This window comes from Salvia hispanica, chromosome 2, assembly GCF_029641045.1.
Source record: "Salvia hispanica isolate PSC_SH4W2 chromosome 2, Shi_PSC_v1, whole genome shotgun sequence".
NCBI classification, from domain to species: Eukaryota; Viridiplantae; Streptophyta; class Magnoliopsida; order Lamiales; family Lamiaceae; genus Salvia; species Salvia hispanica.
The window spans coordinates 57,881,964-57,891,341 of record NC_142693.1 but is presented as its reverse complement, the minus strand read 5'-3'; positions in this window follow the sequence as shown (position 1 = coordinate 57,891,341).

The window sequence follows — 9,378 nt, the reverse complement described above, 5'->3', positions numbered from 1 at the left end:
ATCCTTGTCTGCCACCCTTCACTTGTCGTTTTCTCATCACCTTCTTTATCCACCTTCTCTGTTTTTATCTTCACTCCGTCAGCTTTCCCTACTTCGTAAAATCTCAACACGCCGTCCTTCATTATCGTCAATCCCTTGTTGAAGAAGAACGGGAGATCGAAGTATCCTGGGTCGCTACACATTGGCAGGTTGGTGACTGAGTTGGCTATTTTCATTGACACATTTCTCTGGAGGTATGCTCCCAGCAAGTTGCACGTGTAGAGATGGCGGTCGGAGTGAGTTCTGACTCTCTGGCATGCATAAGCAGTCCAGTACCCGAGGTGGACTTTCACGTTGTTCAGCATGCACCACATGAAATACAGCTCTGGAGTAGTGAGGGTTGCACCCACTTGACCCAAGAGATTGTACCCGATATATACTTGTGCCAATCGGAGTACAGGGTCAGTGATGTGTATCCCCTTCGATGTGCTTGTCTTGAACTTGGCCACCTTCTTGTGGGCAACCATCCTCCAGGCCTCCTCAGCATCGAAGCCAGTTGTATTCTTGGGCGCGCCGATCTCTCTCTCATTCCACGCTCCTTCTTCCTCCTCCTCGGTGTCAGTAGCCCCAGTCTCAACGACCACTCCCCTATACTCATCTCCATCTCCTCGTTGAACATCCTGAAAGAGATTGTGTTTGCATCGAGATCCGTAGATTGTTTGAACTTGAAGGATGTGAAGAACTCCTTTGCCAGAGCCACCGGCACCTCCGCATTGTTGTGGTTGAGAAGCCACTCAAACCCGATGCTTTTGAAGTAGGAGATGAACTTCTTCTCCACTCCCAAATCCTCCAGGTCCGAGAGGCACAGCTTCTTTCCGGATTTCGCCGACTTTCCATTCGTGGCTCGGCCATCACATGCCTTCTGCAGCTTTGGGTCCTCAAACTGGACCATGGCTTCCAACAACCTCTTGGTCACAAGGACCTCCATCGTTTCGAAAGGGCTCTCCTCCACGGCTGGTGTCTCAACTTCCTCTTCTTCAGTTGGATGGGCAAACGGCACACGGATCGCCTCCGGCTCGCTAATCACCACAGTGGTGTTTGCGGGGCGAGATTTCTTCTGCTGGGGCTTAGCAGTATGCTTCCCCTTCCTTTTCCTTTCCGCTTCGTATCTCGTCTCCATAGCCTCCGGAGAGATTTCCTTCTCGGCTGCCACAGTCTCTTGGACCAGGGGGATATCATTCCCTGCCTCCTCTGTGTCCTCCAGCCTTAGGTGCTCGGGCCTACCTACCTCTGCCTCATCCACTTGCTTCCTATTACGACGGGAGTGCCTCCTCGTCAGCCTCTCATCAGTTGGTGTCCCTTGGTCATCAGTAGTTATATCGTCTATCACGACGATGTCAGTTTCTATCTCTTCACACACTTTCTCGGCATCGTGTTCATCGCCGTCCCTTTCTTCCTCCTTCTCAACATCCTCTCCTTTAGCCTTTTCTTCCTTCTCAGTCTCCTCAACTTCCTCATCAACACACTCACCTTCTTTCTTAGCCTCCTTGTCAACACCCGTCTCACCCTCTTCACCTACACTACCCTCACTACCCTTCCCATCATCCTCAGTCTCCTCTATACCCTGTTCTTCACTCGCTTCCACCTCCCCTGTTTCTTCTTGATCCACTTCCTCTGTTCTATCACTCTCCCCACCATCTTCACCCTCCTCTTTTTTCCTCTCATCCCCTGACCCAGCGGCCTCTACATCCGGTATTTCTTTTTGCTCTCCTAGACTACCCCCTCCATCCTCTCTCTCTAATTTCTCCATACCCATCCTATCACCCTCCTCAGCATCAGTTTCTTCTATATTTGCAGAGGGTTCGGCGTGGGGCTCAGTTTCTGTTTGAGGAATAGTGTGTGGGGGGTTCGTCTCTTGAGTTAGGGTTTCGGGTAAAATTTAGGGGTTTTCTGTGTGTGTGGGTAAGGCTTGTGCAGTGGGTGTTTCGATTAATGTATGGGGTCTTGGTGGAATTGTAAGTGGGGTTAGGGCAGGAATTACCTCTTCTTGTTTCCGGCATGCCTCTGACATCTGGGCAAAGAATTTGCTCGCCTTCGGCCCCTTCCCGAACTTCCTCATGAATTCTTGTATGATTTCCTCGGGATCCGGTTCTGCTTCGTCGGATTTCGCCTCGGCGGGGTTGTCTTGTCCGATGTCTGGCTTTGGTTGCACTTCTGTTGGCATAGGCTGCGGTGGAACCTCCGGCAGAGTGGGATTTTCTTCTGGTGGCGGCGTAGGTACTTTCTCGGCTCCGGGAGTCGAACTCGTCGCCCCCGTCACCTTCTTTGTGGTCTTTCCTTTTGGCGGGTTGTTCTTGCGGGTTGTGCGTGACACCGGATTTTTCTGCATCTTCGTGTGCGGCGGTGGTTAACGGCGGTGGTTAATGGCGGTGGGTTTGATGTTTCTCGGATCTGCAGAGAGAGAAAAAAATTTGGGAATGGTGAGTTATGAGAAAATAATTTTTGGGTGGGGGAAGTTAATTAGTTTTCTTAGGGAAGTTATTTTAGGAAAAAGAAAATAAAAGGAAAATAAAATAATTAAAAGGAAAAGGAAATAAAATAGAAAAGGGAATATTATGATTGGCTGCAGGCGAACGGTCGCGTCTCTGACGCGAGCAACCGTACGCGTCGCCACCTTTTTGAAATTCAAAATTCAGATTTCCCCCTGATTTTTTTTACTTCCCTCTGACCTGGTAATCCGAAACATTTTGTAAAAATAACGAAATTTGCTGAACGTCTGGGTCAAAGAGATGAGCCTTTCACACTTGTGCATTTCCACAGACGATCAGAATTTTCAAAAATCTTTTTGGGTTTTAGGAGTATATATATTTTTTTTTGTATTTTTATATAAAAAAAACTTATTCATGTTATTTACACCTAAATGTTTAAATCTTTTTTGGGAATTAACTGGTCCAGTCAGCTGATCGAAAATTTTACCCTATCTACCTGACCCAGTAATTCCCGAAGAATATTTAAACATGGCTTACTAGGCAATAGTGGAAGGTGTGTGGAGTGGAATTTCTTCCACTTCACACAACTCCGAACTATCCCTAAACACTTTCACTCTATGACCATTAACAAGGAACGGAACAGAGTTAGCATTGAGTCCCTGAATTTCCACTGCTCCATGCGGTCGAATGCCAACAATTGTGTAAGGCCCTATCCACTTGGATTTCAGCTTTCCAGGCATGAGCTTGAGCTTTGACTGAAAAATGAATACTTTCTGCCCGACCTGCAGCTCCTTGACCCGGAGGTTTTTGTCGTGCCAGAGTTTGGTCCTCTCCTTATACCACATGGCTGAGTCATATGACTCCATCCTCAATTCCTCCAGTTCCTGCAGTTGCATCTTCCTCTCTTCCTCACAGGCATGAGCCTTCATGTTCATTTCCTTGTCTGCCCAATATGCTTTGTGCTCTATCTCCACGGGCAGGTGGCACATTTTTCCAAATACCAATCTGTAGGGTGACATTCCTATTGGTGTCTTGTAAGCGGTTCTGTAGGCCCAGAGAGCATCGTCTAGACGTTTGCTCCAGTCCTTTCTCGAGGTATTCACTGTCTTCTCTAGGATGCCCTTTATTTCTCGATTCGAGATTTCAGCCTGCCCATTGGACTGGGGATGATACGGAGTAGATAACCGATGGTGGACTCCATACTTTCTCATCAGCGCTTCAATCGTCCTATTACAGAAGTGAGTCCCTTGGTCTGAGATGATCGCTCGGGGCACGCCATGCCGGTTGAATATATTGGCCTTTAGGAATCTTGAGACTTCCTTCGCGTCGCTTGAACTTGTAGTTTTGGCCTCGATCCACTTGGACACATAATCTACAGCAACCAATATGTACGTATTTCCATACGAAGATGGGAATGGGCCCATGAAGTCCATGCCCCAAACATCAAAGATCTCGCAAACTATTATTGGAGTCAGTGGCATCTCATCTCTCATAGAAATCCATCCGGTCAATTGGCACCTACTGCAGTTCTGGCAGAACTCATAAGCATCTCTATTCAGCGAAGGCCAGTAGAAACCGCTATCCAGAACTTTTCTCGCCGTTTTTCTTGGGCCGAAATGTCCACCACACGCTAGTGCATGGCAATGGTTTAGCACGTCTCTTTGTTCCCACTCTGGAATACACCTTCTTATTACTTGATCTGGACCCATCTTCCAGAGGTATGGGTCATCCCAAAAGTAGTACTTGGAATCGCTTTTAATCTTCATCCTCTGGGCCCTAGTGATTTCTTGTGCGGTAGGTAATTCTCCAGTGACCAAATAATTCTCCAGGTCAGCGAACCAAGGCTCGTCATTCAGCTTGCCTTTCCGTTTCTCTGACTCCTCGGGCCCAGTTAATGCTAACACTGCTACCCATCTGATTGGTCTAGTGGATTCCCCTAAGTAATACAAGTGCTCCTCTGGAAAAGCATCAGGGACGGCTTCCTCATCTTCTCCTTGGATAATTCTGCTTAAGTAGTCAGCTACTCTATTCTCGGTCCCCCTCTTATCTCTGACTTCCCAGTCGAACTCTTGCAATAGTAACACCCATCTGATTAGCCTTGGTTTGGATTCCTTCTTGGCGAGGAGATATTTAATGGCTGCATGGTCAGTGAAAACTATTGCTTTCGACCCCAGTAGATATGGCCGAAATTTTTCAAATGAGTACACCACAGCCAGCATCTCCTTCTCGGTGGTGTCATAGTTCTTCTGGGCCTGGTTGAGAGTCATCGAGGCGTAAAATATGACATAACTTTTTCCTTCGATTCTCTGGCCTAAGACTGCTCCTATGGCAAAATCACTCGCATCGCACATTACCTCGAAGGGGTAATCCCAGTTGGGTGAGCGGATTATCGGGGCTGTGACCAAACGATCCTTGAGTAGCTGGAAGGCTTCTTCACATTTATCATCAAATTTAAACTCCACATCATTCTGCAGAAGTCGTGTTAGGGGCTGGGCAATTTTTGCGAAGTCTTTTATGAACCTTCGGTAGAACCCTGCATGTCCCAAGAATCCACGAATTTCCTTCTGATTCGTTGGGTATGGAAGCTTAGAGATTACTTCCACCTTTGCTTGATTTACCTCGATGCCCCTCTCTGATACAACATGTCCCAGCACTATCCCCTCCTTGACCATGAAGTGGCACTTCTCGTAGTTTAGCACCAGGTTCTTCTTCCTGCATCTCTCCAAAACAACATCTAGGTGCCCCAGGCAAGCCTTGAAAGAATCTCCATAGACGGTGAAATCATCCATAAAAATTTCTATGCAATCTTCCAGCAAATCTGAGAAAATGCTCATCATGCATCTCTGAAATGTCCCAGGTGCGTTGCATAGACCAAAAGGCATTCTCCGGTAGGCATACGTTCCAAAGGGGCAGGTAAATGTGGTCTTCTCCTGATCCTCTGGGTTGACATAGATTTGAAAATACCCACTGTAACCATCTAGAAAGCAGAAGTATTGTTTTCCCGCCAACCTCTCCAGCATTTGGTCGATGAAGGGTAGTGGGAAATGATCCTTGCGTGTGGCTGCATTGAGTTTCCTGTAGTCTATGCACATTCTCCATCCCGTGACTAACCTTGTGGGCACAAGCTCGTTGCGGTCATTCTTGACTACTTGTATTCCTGATTTCTTCGGCACCATGTGGGCTAGCTGCTTCAATATTTCCTAGGGCTAGCAGCTTCAATATTTCCTTTAAGACTTCCTCCCTCATATTGGGGTTGAGTTTTCTTTGTGGATCTCGGTATGCTTTGGCTCCTTCTTCCAAACGGATGTGATGCATACATAGGTCGGGGCTGATCCCCACTAGGTCAGACAGAGTCCATCCTATTGCTTTCTGGTTCCTCCCCAGCACTTCTAATAGTTTAACTTCCTGCTCCTGGGTCAGAAGGCTGTTGATTATGACATGCAGAGATTTGCCTTCTCCTAGGTAAGCATACTTCAGACCCGGAGGAAGATTCTTCAATTCCTTCTTTGGAGGTGGTACTTCAGGGGGTAATGGATTTTTCTCCATACCTTTCTTGACCAGCTCGTCCAACTCTGGCAACTTTTCCATACTGGCCAGTTGAACTGATTCCTTGGACCCAGGGGATCTTGCCTCACCACAGAAATCCATTATTGCCTTTGTGATTTCTCCGTCAAATAGCCCTTGTCCCATAATTGCTTCACACCATCCTGCAACTTCTTTCCTCATGGATTCAGTCATTTCCGAGGTGTCCACCTGTTCCTGCAATAGTTCGGTCTCAAGAAACTCCTGGACCAGGGGGTTAATGACATCAACAAAATGGAGGTTTTCCACGTCTTGTGGTTTCCTCATAGCTTCATCAATGCTGAAAGTGAATTTCTCCCCATTGTAATCCAAATAGATGGTGCCATCAAAAACATCGATTATAGTCTTAGCGGTCCTCATAAATGGTCTCCCTAAAAGAACGCCACTAGACTCAGCTGTTTCGTTGTCACTCATCTTTATCACATGAAAATCAGCAGGGTATAAAAAATTATGAACTTTTACTATCACATTTTCTAATACTCCTTCAGGGCTAATGCATGATCTATCAGCTAGTTGGATTACCACTTTCGTATTAGTCATTCTCGCTCCTACCAGTTTTTTGTATATGGAAAGCGGTAACACATTAATAGATGCACCTAAATCACACATTGCATACTCGATTCTGACACCTCCTATAGTGATAGGTAAGGTAAACATACCTGGGTCAGTTTGCTTTGAAGGCATTATTCTTTTCTGAATTACTGCCGATACATTCTCCCCGATCACGATCTTCCCGTCAGATTTTGCCTTGCTTGCAACGAATTCCTTAATGAATTTGCTGAACGGGGGAAGCTTCAAAGCCTCCAGGAACGGGAGGTTGATCTCCAGCTTTCCAAAGATCTCCATGAAATCCACGGGGTTGTCCTTTTTCTTCTTAGCATATCCTCGGTAGGGAAAAGGTTTCACCCTCTTTATCGTGTTGGTAGGATCTTCCTTAGAGGGTTCTTCCGCCTCTCCTTCTTCTTTTTTTTCAATTTCCACCTCAGGCTCTGGGTCTAAGAAAAATGGATCTGCCATCCGAGGTAACGATCCTCCCAAGTCACCGGCTTGAAGATCATCCTCTGCTCTAACTTCTTTTTGCTGGACCGGGTGGATACCCTCTTCGCTCCTTGGCACTGACATTTCATCATTTTCCTTCAGCTTGGGTCCTTCATATGCTTTCCCAGATCTCAGGGTAACCTGGCTGATGTTTGCCCTTTCTGGTGGCTTTACTAAGGCTGGAATCCTTCCCTCATTCCCTCGCATGTCGCTCAGGGACGTTGCGATCTAAGATAATTGCTTCGACATCAGATCCATCGCGGCCTTGTGTTCCTGCTGAGCATCCTGGAGTTTGTGAACCACGTCATTGTTTGCCACCAAGTTGTTTTGCATGTGCTGTTGAGAATTCACTAGGTCATAGACCATATCATCCAGATTCTTCTGGGTCCGAGTGTTCTGTTGACTGCCACTTGGCCCTTGACCATGATTTGGTCCACCCCCTTGATGCGGGCGAAAGTTTCCTTGACCTCCTTGGTTATTGTTGTACTGATTCCCTGGCCCCTGATAGTTGTTGTTCCTCTGGTGTGGGGGTACATATGAGCTTCCCTGGTTATTTTGGTTCCTATTGTTCCAGCTGGATTGATTTCCTTGACCTCCTTGGCTCCAATTACCTTGTACTCCTTGATTCCAGTTGCCTTGCCCTTCTTGACTCCTCCCGGACCAGTTGGGTTGGTTCCCTTGGTTTCCTTGGTTTCCTTCCGAGTTAGTAATCTGGAGTTGAGGGTTTTGATTCCCCTCGGACCACCTGAAGCATGGATTGTCCCTCCATGGAGCGTCTTTGATTCTCCACTGGTTCCAATTGTTGCCTTGATTATTTTGGTTCCAATTTCCTACTGCATTTATATGGGCTGGATAATCCATCCCTCCTTGAGATCCGCAATAATTGTAACCATCCTCTGGACCCAGAGCTTGTTTTTCTTTCTCTGTTGGACCCGGTGAATCGTTCTTCCCTAGGGCAGTTAGGATAGTTTTCTCGAGCTGCTCCATTCTGGCATCCATCCTTGCATCCACTCGGGCATCCACCCTTTCTTCATTGTGCACTGTGACTGCATCCGCATTCCCTCTCCTTAGAATGGTACGAGGTGAATCGTATGCCTTTTTTGCATCAATTAATCTTCCCAGTATCTTTCGGGCCTCGCTCACCTTCCTCTTGGTGAAATTTCCTCCACTAGCGGTGTTCATCAGATCTTTGGACTCAGGTTTCGCCCCTTCATAGAATAGATAGTAGGTTTCGGCTTCCATCATCTGGTGGTTTGGGCAAGCGTCGAGCAACCCCTTGAACCTGGACCAATACTGACTCAACGATTCATCATATTCTTGCTTACATTCTTGGATCTCCTTCTTGAGAGCATTCGTTTTGTTAGAAGGGAAGAAGTAATCCAAGAACTCCAACTTGAAGTCTTTCCACGTATTGATTGAGTCGGGTGCCAGCCTTAACAACCACGTGTTAGCCTCCCCCTTTAGCGCGAACGGGATCGCGCGTAATCAATAATCCTCCTATGTTGCATCGTTGGGCCTCTTCTGAATGCTGCAAAGCTTACTGAATTCATTGAGGAACTCATTGGGGCACTCATTCCTCTGACCCGAGAAAGTGGGGAGAATGCCCAGCACATTAGTTTTGATGTCGATCGCCCTCTGGCGCTAGGTAGAGATGATGGCCTAGGCAGGCTCACCATCTAAATGGGCAGTGAGCCAGCCGATCTCTGGGTCGTCGTCGCCTGCGTTGGCCATGCTCTCAACACTTTCCTCCTCTGTTTCTGAGGTTGACTTTGGTTCCTTCTTAACTGACGAAGTTGACTCCTCGTCGCTCTCCGAACTCAGGTGAACTGGATCCCCTGTTGTAAGCCCCGATCTGGTGGTAACTGGGAATATAGTTTCCTTGACCCGCCAACTAGTCTGGGCGCTTCTCCAACCAGGTGAGTTGTTCCAGTGTCCGAACCGGTAGCTCCTATTCATAAACTGAAAAAAAGAAACAAAAGAAAACATGTTAAATAAACTATTTACACCAAAACATTCGCAAGCACACTAATAACACCATGCTTCCCCGGTAACGGCGCCATTTGAGCAGAACTAGAGTAGACGTGCAGTACAATATGTGTCACTCGATCTAACAGGTCCAGAGGATTCGACTAGACTTCATAGGCTAGAAGATCATGAAACTTATCAGAAAGGGGTCGTTGGGTGCACTCTGTCCTTTCAAAAACCTCAACCCACTATACTATAACTTAGCACAGGGAAGTAAAGGATCGATCCCACGAGGAAGTAGGTGTTACGAAACTGCATTTGAGGA